Genomic DNA, 13,607 nt, shown 5'->3' with positions numbered 1-13,607 from the left:
AAACGTATAATATAGCTTTTCATCTAAATTACGTCTTTTACCCCGACGGGTTTTAAGGCGCACCACCTGATTTTACTCAGGCTAACGTACCAAATTTAGACAAAATCTATTTCTAAGGGCAATCTAAACATATACTAATAAGAAAAATGGCACTTAGCTTTTGATAAGAAAGATCCCCTTTGTTCGGATTCTCGAATATGATAGATCTACAACAAATTCCTCTGCTTCTCTTCCAGTTCTGACTCTGTTCTTCGATGCTACCAGTGGATACAATCCGTGTCGAGTATCCCACGTAATGCTCCAGATGTCTTGATATGCCACAGCAAAATGTTTCAGTTTCTTCGACGACTGTTGATGACCGTATGTGTAGTTCCGACGACTTTGTGTACACAGTTACTGACGAATAGGTTAACGGTTCTCCTGGCGACGACTTGATTTGCGTAGACGACTACTGACAAATAACAGTCTCTTGACGGCAACTTGATCTGGACGACTGACGAATAACGAATTTCTTTACGATGACTTGATCTGGGCTGACGAATAACGACTTTCTTGACGATGACTTGATCTGGGCTGACGAATAACGGTTCTCTAAAATAGTTCACTGCTTCTAGATGTAGCTGTTTCCACTACTTCAATATTGACAAGTCTAGAAATGGTCTAGACCAACGTATAATAAATATATCAATGTCCAGCAACGACAAATACGACTTCACTAACCTTCCAAAGGTTAAATGCAGTGACGTTATAAAAGTGGCAAGCAACCGGTTCAATGAGCAAACTGCTCCACAAGAATCTCTCAAAGGGTAAGACGACAGAGCGATTTAGTTAGCTACCAAACTTGTAGTACTCACAATACTTCTGACAGCGGGCAAACTGTCCTTCTCAAAGCTGACGAGGTAAAACTTGATACGACTATGTGGCTCCTACGACTGTTTTCTCAAGCGAAGAAAAAATATGTCCAACAGGTTCACTGACAAACTCTCACCCGTTATGAATGAACGGTTCCTCTGGCTTCAGGTCGATTCAGCATACGAAGATCAGGCGTTGATAATATAAGCGTTGAGTAGACCAGACGTTACGATGATCACTGTCCTGACGAAGGTCACCCTGAGTTAACGGCTCGTTGAACGTACGATCGAGCAGGCGACGACTGCATGTAGATCTAGAACAAAGTCACTCTGCGATGATGCTGTGTTCAGCCGTACTCCGATGAAACTTTATATCTTCGAGTGCACGACCCTCACCTGAGTAAACGTTCAGCTTCGAGGTTCGGTTCAATGTTCGGCTTCGAGGTTGGGCTTCGAGGTTCGGGGTCGCCACTGTGATGTTGCTCGTTCAGGCTGTCTTGAGGTCAACTATGGATGACTGTTGAATTTCAACCAATTACTCTGTAAGCGTTTGGGTATAATTGTTCGGGTGTATTCCGTGTAGTTGATCAACAATCCAGACAAAACAAACACATCGGTTTTAACTAGTAAAGAGATGTAGTCAACGCTGAAGAACAATGTAACATGTATTTATTCTAAGAAAAGGCCACAGTAAAAGTCTCTGTCACTAAACACGTCGTTACCCTAGAGGATTATATCGCTAACTGATTTTCCGGTCTCTAACCCAACATATCCCAAACGTCACTAGTCCCGTTCAATATGCGTCTTCTATGGTGCGTCGCTAAATAACTAAACTATAAATAAGGTGTCTAACAGGTTGTATTTCTTAAGTGAATTATTACAAAGTGTATGACAAGTTGATGCTGAATCTAGACTCAATGCATTGTTTGAGTTTATGAGTTGGAAGAAGTTGATTCAAGTCAGAAACAAGAGAAATATTACAAAAAAAAAATCCTTTAAAAAAACAAAGCTTATCTAAAGGAGAAAAACTCAAAAACGCAAACTCTCACTAATGTACAATATTATTTCCCATATTCGATATCAAACAAAGTAATTAATAACAAAAGATTGATTGACTAATTGAGTATTTTTTTTCTTGATTCATGTTTTGTTAGGTACAATAAATAATTGTTTAAAGTATCAACTTGATCAGAGAATGCCTGTGGGAGAAATAATGTAATCAATGGTATGAACTTCTATGACAAATAGTTAGGTTCATCCATCCATCCACTATCAGCTTCTCTGACATCTGATTTTGTCGCTTTCCCGTTACTTGACACCAACATGGAAACGAAATGTAAACACTTTGAAAGCTGATCTCAGACCTCCAGCGCGTCACAGCGACAACTCTCTGTGTCACTGACAACCCTATGTGTGTGTACGACCCCTTTTAATGGCGCCTCACATTCAAGGATCTTCCGTTGATAGTTCATTAGTTGTGTATTGAAGTTGTTCTGAAGTCCAGTTCTATAAATAGGCAGAGGGGAAAAAAAACTAAACTTGTTAGGGCGCCATTTTATGTTCTTGCTCCTTGTTATGGTGTGTGTGTGTGTTTCTATGGTGATGGTGGGAAGTGGTTAGCGATTGGATGTGAATGTTGCAACATAGGGGGCGTTGTCGTCATTGGTCTTAATTAGGGTAGGCCACTCCAGGACGTGAGACTGAAAAGATGTAAAACTGTAGTGAGTTAGATTTTGTTTAGAATTTTAATTTATTCAACTCTTGAATCAATAAAGCCTTACATTCGGGAATTCCCGAAAGCTATAGCCTTTTCAATATCGCGATTGTCCTTGAAAACTGATGCCAGATATAGAACTAGCTTTAGTCGCTAGTCAGATTTCGATTTATTTATTTTAACTTTGAAAAGTCATAATGGTCAAACCAAAGTTCTCTCCATGTGGCCAAAGAGCTTTTCTCAGCGATACACATCAACTGTTAAACTTCTAGAAAATCTGTCCGCCCACCCTCCATGGAGTGACTTGAATAGAGGTATTGTAATAAAATATATAATGTCCTATTTAATGGACCCCGTCTATAAAAATGAAGAAAAATGTTTTAAATAATATATTTTGAAAAAAAAAAAAGTCTCATATTAGTGCAAGAATGTGGGTTAATAAAAATTAGCAATACTAGAAGTTGCTTCCCTTAGCTTGGTGTGTAAAATGGTTATAAAACTTAACACGATGGCAAAACGGTAGTCATGGCGAGAAAGAGGAAAATACAAAAATACAAGTATTCAACATAGAAATAAAACATTCAGTCCTGTTAGCTAACATTGAACGTGCAATTAGAGTTCAACTGGGCGGTTATTTTAAAAGCCTACCGAACGGGGATAATATTATACATTAAAAAAGTTGATTTCTACACTCACGGCTGAAATGAAATCAATAATACTCGCGGGCGTATCCGGCCCGTAATGCAATTCTATCTAGCCACTCGAAATGACTGCCCACACTGTATATTGAAACCGAGGAGGATCAGACAACTTTCAGCGGTCTATGACACATTTGTCGGAAATGTAGATGGCCTGCAGGTCAAAAAAAAAAAATATATGGGAAAGCACCGCGCAATCAATGACATATCTATCAAAACTACAAGACTTCTCTCTCTTTTTATATAAAACTAAATTATTTAACACTAATTGATTAACTAATTGGTTAATTGTATTGCTTGATTCGCGCATTCTCTTATCCGAAAATGGGAAGTGAAAGAAAACACGTGTAAAAGCATCCACCCAGACAGACAGACAGACAGTGAGTTAATATAAGCTTTGTAAAAAAGTAAAAAGCAATTATAGATATCATAAACATTAACAAGAGTACAGAAATATGATCTATAATACTTAACAAAGTTCTCCTATTGTCCTAATTAGTGACCAGTCCACTTTCTTTTGAGGTTGTTACTTGGGCCGCATTGTTGACCATTTGTTTAGCAATAGCTATCTATCTTGGGAGCTTGAGTTCTAATCCCTCCTCGAGCTGAGTTTATCCCGAGTAGGCAAATAATAAACCTGAAATGAAAAAATATTGACACCAACATTTTCACTCTTTATTTTATTCCTAGGCAAGGAAAGTAGATGGCTCTCTGTTTGCAGTGAGTTACTAAGCCCCCTCTCCCCCCCCCCCCCCCCAAACTTACCATTTTAAAAACGAATACTTTTGTCCAAAGTGGCCAAAATCTGAGGATTTTCAAGAATGGGAGAAAATAGAAATTGTGCAATGGACATCTGCACCTCCTTGTAACAAAGAGTCAACTGGGTATCTGTCTACACACTGGCCCTCCACAAGTCAAGTGTATTATTTCTTCTGACAATAGCTCAACCATTCCACTGTAATCGTCACCTTTAAGATGATGCTACCTTATTGGCGTTTAATATCAAACAGTCTGGAGTTTTTGGTGACGGTCATTCGGTCAACTCTGGCACCAGCTAGTCGTGGGGTAATTGTGGCCCTGGGACGCGGACTGAGGAGAAGTCATATCCGAACACATCGTTAGCAATAGACACTCATACATCCCCCCACCCCTTCCTGAGATGTAAGACAGCCATGCCGTGACAAGTAATGACCGGGTCCAAGCCTCTCTAATAGAATCTTGTACGAGATGTATTGTGAGTTAGTGAGAGAGAGAAAAAAAGAGTAAAATAAAGATAGAGTAAGAGAATTACGAGAATGAAAGACAGAAGAGAGAAAATACAAGAAGCAAAGAGAGACAGAGAGAGCACGAAAGAGAGATACTACTACTTATATTTCTTTCATTTGTGGTTTTTTTGTAACCAATAACATACACGAGGACAAGTTCATTGTTGTTGGTGGTGCTGGTGTTGTGTCTTACTCAATGCACGCCTAGTGATTGAAAATATACTTGTACTTATATACTTGTAGTTATATACTTGCAGGTTTATACACACATATATATATATATATATCTAAATCGACCACCTGCGAATAATGGTTATGCTTACCTTGGATGAGGCAAAATATGTAGGTCACAGCTGGGGCTGCGCAGCCACGGGAAATACTGCATTCGTCACTAATCTTCGGACTCGAAGACAAGCCATGTTATTATTAACATTATATACTTGTAGCTATATACTTGCAGGTTTATACTTGTAAGTATATATTTGTAGTTATGTACTTGTAGTTATACACTTGTAGTTTATACTTGTAGATATATACCTATATATATCTAAATCGACCACTTGCGGACAATGGTTATGCTTGCCCCCTGACTGTGGCAAAATATGTAGGTCACAGCTGGGGCATCGCATCCACGGGAAATACTGCATTCCTCACTAATCTTCGGACTCCTAGACAAGCCTTATTATTATTATTATTATTATTATTATTATTATATTATAATATTATTATTATATACTTGTGGCTATATACTTGTAGATTTATACTTGTAGATATATACTTGTAGAATTCAAATTTCCCGCGGGAAAGTGCGGAGTGGTTGAGCACGATGAAATCGAACCGAAGGAGGCACAACCCAAATATAGATTGCCCTTTTACTTGCAAACATGATGAGGTTATGATTAGACACAACCCAAATATAGATTGCCCTTTTAACTTGCAAACATGATGAGGTTATGATTAGACACAACCCAAATATAGATTGCCCTTTTTACTTGCAAACATGATGAGGTTATGATTAGACACAACCCAAATATAGATTGCCCTTTTTACTTGCAAACATGATGAGGTTATGATTAGGCACAACCCAAATATAGATTGCCCTTTTTACTTGCAAACATGATGAGGTTATGATTAGGCACAACCCAAATATAAATTGCCCTTTTTACTTGCAAACATGATGAGGTTATGATTAGACACAACCCAAATATAGATTGCCCTTTTTACTTGCAAACATGATGAGGTTATGATTAGACACAACCCAAATATAGATTGCCCTTTTTACTTGCAAACATGATGAGGTTATGATTAGGCACAACCCAAATATAGATTGCCCTTTTTACTTGCAAACATGATGAGGTTATGATTAGGCACAACCCAAATATAGATTGCCCTTTTTACTTGCAAACATGATGAGGTTATGATTAGGCACAACCCAAATATAGATTGCACTTTTACTTGCAAACATGATGAGGTTATGATTAGGCACAACCCAAATATAGATTGCCCTTTTACTTGCAAACATGATGAGGTTATGATTAGACACAACCCAAATATAGATTGCCCTTTTACTTGCAAACATGATGAGGTTATGATTAGGCACAACCCAAATATAGATTGCCCATTTTACTTGCAAACATCGAGCACTGGAATGTAAACAACGAACACTGAAAATCGAACAACGAACACTGAAACTCGAACAATGAACACTGAAACTCGAACAACGAACACTGAAATTCAAAGAGAACGAATTGGAACTAAAAGAAAATACCCTTTGACAGGTTTCACTTTTGTTTAACACACTATTGTCCCCAATAAATGACTCAACATTTGCCCACCACATTTCAATTGTAATAAAAAAAAATTGGATGCAAGAATTTTGTCTATAGCCTCAGTGGCGTAACTAAGGGGGGGGGGGGGGATGGGGGGGAGAATTTTTAAATCCCCCCGGGCCCCCACCTGGGGGGGCCCCCAAATGGGTGTCCGAAATTTATTTGTAAATACATAAATTAATATATTTAATTGACAAATAGTGTCAACGGGTGTCTTTTTTTTTTCAACATTTATGGATTAAATTTATCACAAAGACTAAACCTAGATCTAGGTCTATCAGTACAAATATTTGTTGACGTTTTAAAAATATTTTTTCCCACAGAGATCAAATTTAAAAAAAAAATTAGTCTTACATTTTAAACTTTGTTGCCACGAATAAAACTGCATAATATACAGCGAATTCCAGGTATCTTGTTACCTTTACTAATACTAGATCTAAATGGAGAGTATTATATGGCTACACTAATTAACCTTGAAGCAAAATTTACAGAATCGAGTATAACAGATCTAAAAGTTATTCTTAATAATGCTAAAATTTTCCCTTTTTTCTAGATTGGCGTGTATAATTTCAGAATTAAACTTCACTCTCGAGTTATTACTCCTTTATTCATCTTTCCTCAATCCAATGGAAACTCTCTTTTTATTTACATCTAATGATCTAATCCTTTTGCTTTCGCACAAAACATAAAAAAAAAATAATGATGTAATATCATATAATATTAACACATCCTTCCTTTTGAAGTTATTATCACACCCTTCCTTTTAAAGTTCTTAAGAGTGATATCTACTAGCAGGGCCGGCCCTATGCGAAACGGATCGCGCGAAGCCTTGTCTGGGTAAGGATAAGCATAATGTCAAAATTATTTTTTTTTTAATTAGAAATATAGGCCTACTTTCGTCTTTGCAATAAATTTTTATCAAATGAAAGCTCGCAATGCCACTTTTTATTTATTGGCACCCCAAAATGTCAATTTCGTCTATTCTTTAGGAGATGTGAATAAATTCAAAAAAAGTTCAGGACTTTATCGTATATTTTGCCTTTCATGAGATTTCCTGGAGGCCCTGGAAAATCAGGAGGTCGCGAAAACCCTGTTATTTTATATACGTTATAATTGTTTAATTTAATAACGTACACTTGGAATTAGCGCGGGGCCTATGAAAGCGCGGCGTCCACTGCGACTGCATAGGCTGCAGTGGCCTAATGCCGGCCCTGTCTACTAGAAACTTTAACAATTCGTCCACTTCTGGTTGTCTTGATTGGCACAAGTTCTCTAGACGTTGGTCTATAACCGTCTGTTTCGTTTGTTCCAACAGTTTGCAGTTCATTGTCTTCATCGGTATCATAGTACCCAGAGATGTCTTCATCGAAACTCTTATTCAAAAAGCGTTGATTTCTTCTGTATTCTATGTTTTTCCATCGTTTGTCTTTATGATGTAAGATCTGGGTGCTGAATGTTTTTTTATGACAACTGCTTTCTGCCATGCTTGACCTAGACGAACTCTCCGACAGAATAATCTTTAGGTAGTCTTGCTTTTGCATCGTATTTCACTTTGCTTTCATCTGTCGTTCGTTGAGTAATGTCTCTGCATTTTCAGCTACCGATGGTTTCAATAGTTTGGGATCAGTTGGAATGATTCCCTGAGTTTTCTACTCGTCAGCAGTTGTGATGGTGAATACGGCAGTCCACTTATCGGAGTATTTCTATACTCGAGCATAACGAGATATGGATCTTTCCCACTTTTGTATTCTCTGAATCCTTTTGCTTTCGCACAAAACATAAACAACCAACAATGACGTAATGCCATATAATATTAGCACAGAATCTTCTTCATGCAGTGGAAAATTAAGATTTTTTTGCCTATCTTGAAATCTGGTCAAAGCTCCTTCGCCTAATTAATATAGTTCGGAAGAAACTACAAAAGTCTGGACTGCATATACGGGAAGCTGCTAAAGAAATTAGTACCCTTTCATGCTTTATGCAAAATGATGAGAAACTGACAAAAACCCAATCCATCGAAAAAGCAAAAGTAGGTATGGATTCCCTGTAATCAAAACAACCAGAAGAAAGAAAAGACTTGATGGGAAGTTGAGTTCTAATGTAGGACTGTCATTAGAACTGCAATTCAAACAGGTTGCGACAGATGAGCTGGACAGATTTCATATGGAGATGAAGGGCAGATTCCAAAGGCTGGAAAGAAAATGGATACCTTTGGGTTTCTTCTTGAACCAAGACACCTGTTAGATGAAGACACGCTTGTGACAAACTGTGCTACTTTTCCTGTTTGTATGATGAAATAAATGGAAAATCGCTTTTTCAATGATGTCATTGATGCGCGAGCACTTTTCATCAACAAACAGTAATACAATCACCAATAGACATATTGAGGAAACAGGCTTCATATGGTAATTACGTGTGCTCAAACTTTGCAACCTACTCAAAATACCGCTAACTCAGGCCACTTCCATTACGTCATGTGAGAGATCATTCTCAACGCTCAAGTTCATCAAAAACTATCTCAGGAGCACAATGACACAAGAAAGGCTTATCATGGCTTTAATGTCAGTGAAGTCACAAATACTAGAAAGTATCGATGTAGTTGATGTTATAGATTTCTTTGCTGCACAGAATGCACGACGTGAAGCGATATCAATTTAGATTTGTCATTTGTGCATAATTTAACTAATAAACAACGGTATTATTTATTAAAAGAGTCTTGATGATTACTGTTTGTTAAGTTTACTGATATGCTGAACCAATTTGATTTGGGGCTTATATATTTTTGCTTACATTATCTCATGTCATATGTCGAATGTCAAAATGCAAGGGGCCCCCAAAGAGGTCAATCCCCCCGGGCCCCCAAATCCCTAGTTACGCCCCTGTATAGCCTCTCCCCGTCATCTCAAGTTGTCTTTTTTTTTTAGTCTAAACTCTTTCTTTTATTACCCCTCCCCCCATTTGTAAACCGACCACCGCGTGAGTGGACTGAAAACAAAGCTCCCTTAACAGTTTGTTTGATTTAATCCCAGGTCTTTCCCTCCCAGGACATGACCTACTTTTTATTTTCGCATACCTCAAGGGAAGCCAAAAGGGAAGCAACTCTGGTGCTTCATATGCGCCAGCATATGGGAGCTCTGGCCAAAAGCGAAATGGGGGAGGGTGTCTAAGACTCAATGTCATCTTCCTCTAAAATGTGCTTGCAGTTCGGTACGAAATAAAGACAAGTCAATAACACACAGAAATACTTTCGAAGTTAAAAAGAAGGCGAATTATCAATTATTAAGACTTCTGGAGCAAGATTGCTTTTAAGAGAATAAGGAAAGCACGGTTATTAGGAAAGGTCAAAGGTCTCTCTCTCTCTCTCTCTCTCTCTCTCTACTCTTATTGAATGCCTTCAACGCTCACCACCATTGTATTCAGTAACTAACTTTAAATATACTGGCAGTGACGATTGGTCGGTGATAAAAGTAAACAGATCTGAGAGAATCGTATGTCTTAATATTATAGTCTCTAAATACCCAATCTACTAATACAACAGATTTTTTGCTCCCTTAATAGGGACTCTTTTTTTTAGAGGTAGAGAAGAAAAGGTTGTCACAAACTGAAAGTGGCCCCTGTTCTTACATTACACACTTACATGATGGCTTCCTAAAGCCCAAAGCCTGAAGCATTCATCTTTATAGCTGCTCAGTTCTTATTGGTTGCTAACTTCTACTTTGACTAAGTTGTCTATCTCCATGCATGGATAAGATTCCTGGAACCGTCTGTTGCGTGGACTATCATGTGAAAATGTTTTTAATTATAGATTTATAAGATTAGAGTTAGGACCATTGAAAAGTTGGTCAACAAGAGGATGCAGACACTTGGTCAGGTTGTATGTTATCAGTTTTTTTTATATAATCAAATATCTTAATTGTTCAGTTGTATTGTTGTTGTTGTTGCCTTTGATGTTATCAGCTAGTGTGTAAATGGCTATTAAGTTGTGTGTTTTGTTGCATCCATTCTTCGTCATGGTACTGCCATTAAGAAGAGTTTTGCTCACGGTTTTTAAGTGTAGTCATCAATGTTTTCCCCTCCAACAATATTCTATCCAATCTCAGGTCCTATCTACACGTCCTGTCTAGCTCCACGTCATGTCCTGTCTTACTACACGTCTTGTCTAGCTCCACGTCATGTCCTATCTACAGTCCTGTCTTGCTCCACGGCTTTTCTTATCTACACGTCTTGTCTAGCTCCACGTCTTGTCCTATCTTCTTACACGTCTTGTCCTATCTACACGTCCTATCTAGCTCTACGTCATGTCCTAACTCTACGTCCTATTCACCTCAAATTCTTATCCAACTCCACAACTTGCTATATCTGAAAGAAACACGTTTGAACGTGAGCAGCTGCTTCTGTATTTAACTTTAAAAAAAAACAAGCACCTAAACCTAAACCTAAACACTTGAGTGTGCTAATGAAACAAGAGAATGAAACGAGCTTTGGCCTCTTTGTGCTTTTCACTTTAGCTGAAGATTGTCATTTGTAATTCAAGAAGTTCAAGTCATCGCTTCTGAATGATTTTCTCGCGTGTAATGAATAAAGGAGCAAGAAATATTCTTATTGGAAAATGAGATTTTTTTTATTCTACCTTAAGTCAGTGCCGTTATGTTTGCCATTCTTTCTCTCTCTCTCTCTCTTTCTCTTTCTTATGAAAGTATAATGTCGTGCTTTCAAGGTTTTTCTTGATTCCAGAAATGATAATTTGCCAATTTAATTTTTTTTTCCGCCATCCTACCCCATCGTATAAATAATAAGAATAATACAAATAACAACAAAAGGTTAAAAAAATGTAGAATTAAAAAAAAGGAAAGTAGAGTTACAAAGTCTACTATTAGAATGGAGTGCATGAAATGCTTCATTATCTCCCTCTTCTAGATTCTAATTGCTGGTGTATTTGTCTCTGTTCCCTGATGGAGGCACATTGTGTGGTGCAGTGTCTGAAACATGGAGCATAAGGAAGTTCACGAGAACAATACTATTAAGATACTTTAGTCCATGGGCGTAGCCAGGAGTTTTTTCGGGGGGGGATTTTTTTTCTCCCCCTTCCCCGACATGTGTGTGTGTGTGTGTGTACACGTAATGAATCTTTATTACATTCCAATCCTTCAATGTTTTGGAAAAGACGTTTACTGTACCCTAGGTAGAGGTAGAGGAAGGGCTGTAGACACCACGGCCTTGCCAGTTAAGTAGTCTGGGGGAGCGATGTAAGCTCCCACAGCGGGGTCTGGGGTGGAGCCACGCCGCCAAGCACTATTTCCGGTATTTCTGATTTAGCACTCGATCTATATATACTAGATCTCGATCTAAAATATAAATTTGGAATAATTTAGATGTAATTTACATTAGATTTATGAAAAAAAAGCCTAGATAATTTATTAATAGACAGAATGCAACATTAAATTTAAAAATACTAGATTAGTTTTAGTATATTATAACATTGCAATATTGATCTAGGCGTTTGGAAATCAAAATCTACTTTTTAAGTCTAGAAATTGAAATTCTATATCTTGATCTAGTCTATATCATTCTAAACTAGACCTAGACATTCTAGATAATAATAATAATCTTTGTTGTCCTTAAGAAAATTTGTTTTTCAATTTGTGCACCATACAAAACATTGTAACTAGACAAAAACAAAATGTACATTCACACCTGACTCACTCATAATTTACATGTGAAAAGTTTATATCAAATTTTTTCTATTTAATGATTTGATTGCCAGGGGAACAAAAGAGTTTTTGTGTCCACAATGATTTTAATTAGAATATAGATATAGATCTAGTATTTAAAAAATCTAGATATACTGTAAAAAATATAGATCTAGTTTTAAAAATCTAGATAAGATCTTAATCTGGCTATAATGTCTTTTGTGAATACGAGTCAGATAACGAGGTTTAATAAACATTACTATACCGAGTTGTTTTAGCATTTTATTTAAAGAATTAAAGGAAACAAATCCACTACGTCACATGGCCTAGTTAGGCTAAAAAAATGTCTTCATCAGTACGAGAAAGTTTTCGATTGCTCAAAGACATTGGTGCGCCGAGTTTTTTTTTAGCATAACATTAAAAGAATGCATCCATATGACGTCAAAAGAAAAATAATTCCATTACGTCACAATGGGCTAGTACCAAAAAAATATCTTTATTGACACGAGAGATTTAACGATATAGACTTTGTTGCACTGAGATCTAATAGAAATCATTTGAAGAAAAATAAAGCCGCATTAGTTATGCGTTTTGTCTGTCAGTCTGTCTGTCCGCCACCTTAATATTAAGAAAAAAAATTAAAAGTTTAAATTCAAAACCAGTTTGGCTACTGTAGTTTGCTTTAATTTTATATTAACGAGGTCACTTTTAGCTTCAAATTCCGATGGAGGGTTTTTTAAAATTCAAAACCCTCTGAAAAAAAAAGTATGACCAATAGCCAACAGAGCTTTAAAAGGGGCATCATTATTGGAGGTGAAAAGCTGACTAGTGTCAGTAGCTTCAAATACCTCGGAGCTATTGTCTCAGATGGGGGAACGAAACCTGAACTACTGACCCGAATTACACAGTCCATAGCAGCCCTTTCAAAACTTATAAATAATATGGAAAGACAAAGGCTTAGCCCTCGGCACTAAAATCAGACTGATGTGCTCCCTGGACATGGCCACATTTATATATGCTGTGAGTCTTGGACGCTGACTGCAGAGCTAGAGAGAAGGAGAGATCTTAGCATTTACAACTAAATCTCTCAATAATTGATAAATTATCTCCCCTCTTCATTATCAAACAAAATAATTAATTACCAATAATTAATTGATTAATTGTTTAATTTTTTTATTGATTCATCTATTGTCTTTGCCAGTGAATAATTGTGTTGAGTTTCAACTTGATTCGAGAATGGGTTTGGGAGAAATAACGTTTTCAAACTTTTTACCTGACAAATAGAGTGAGTTGATAAGCTTTGTAAAAATTATGTAGATCATTTTTTTTTTAGAAAATGCTCATTATTTGTATAGGCCTAAGTATATAGATAGAGGATGATTTTATGAATAACATTATGTTATATTAACCTACTGTTATTTGCATGATTCAATGAATGTTGTTAATATTTGTTTTATTTCCAGAAACTAGAGTGTCTCCAAGCAAGTGGAAAGTCAATGATGACAAAATCTGTGGAGAAATGTGGATATCCATCACATCAAATGTAAAGTTTACTTCAGA

General features: G+C 36.9%; 1 protein-coding gene across 2 annotated transcripts in view; it reads left to right on the top strand.

Moving 5' to 3' along the window:
- The window catches only part of LOC106072555 (glutamate receptor ionotropic, NMDA 2B-like), a 196,244-nt gene that overhangs the window by 139,920 nt on the left and 42,717 nt on the right, over positions 1-13,607 (top strand). For both annotated transcript variants that reach the window (XM_056019524.1, XM_056019522.1), the window contains exon 2: positions 13,511-13,590. The gene's annotated coding sequence lies outside the window, so the exon portion shown is untranslated. The remainder of the gene's footprint in view (positions 1-13,510; positions 13,591-13,607) is intronic.

This window comes from Biomphalaria glabrata, chromosome 2, assembly GCF_947242115.1.
Source record: "Biomphalaria glabrata chromosome 2, xgBioGlab47.1, whole genome shotgun sequence".
In the NCBI taxonomy this organism is placed as follows: Eukaryota; Metazoa; Mollusca; class Gastropoda; family Planorbidae; genus Biomphalaria; species Biomphalaria glabrata.
The sequence above is the reverse complement of the archived record's forward strand: the minus strand, read 5'-3'. Positions and strand labels throughout refer to the sequence as shown.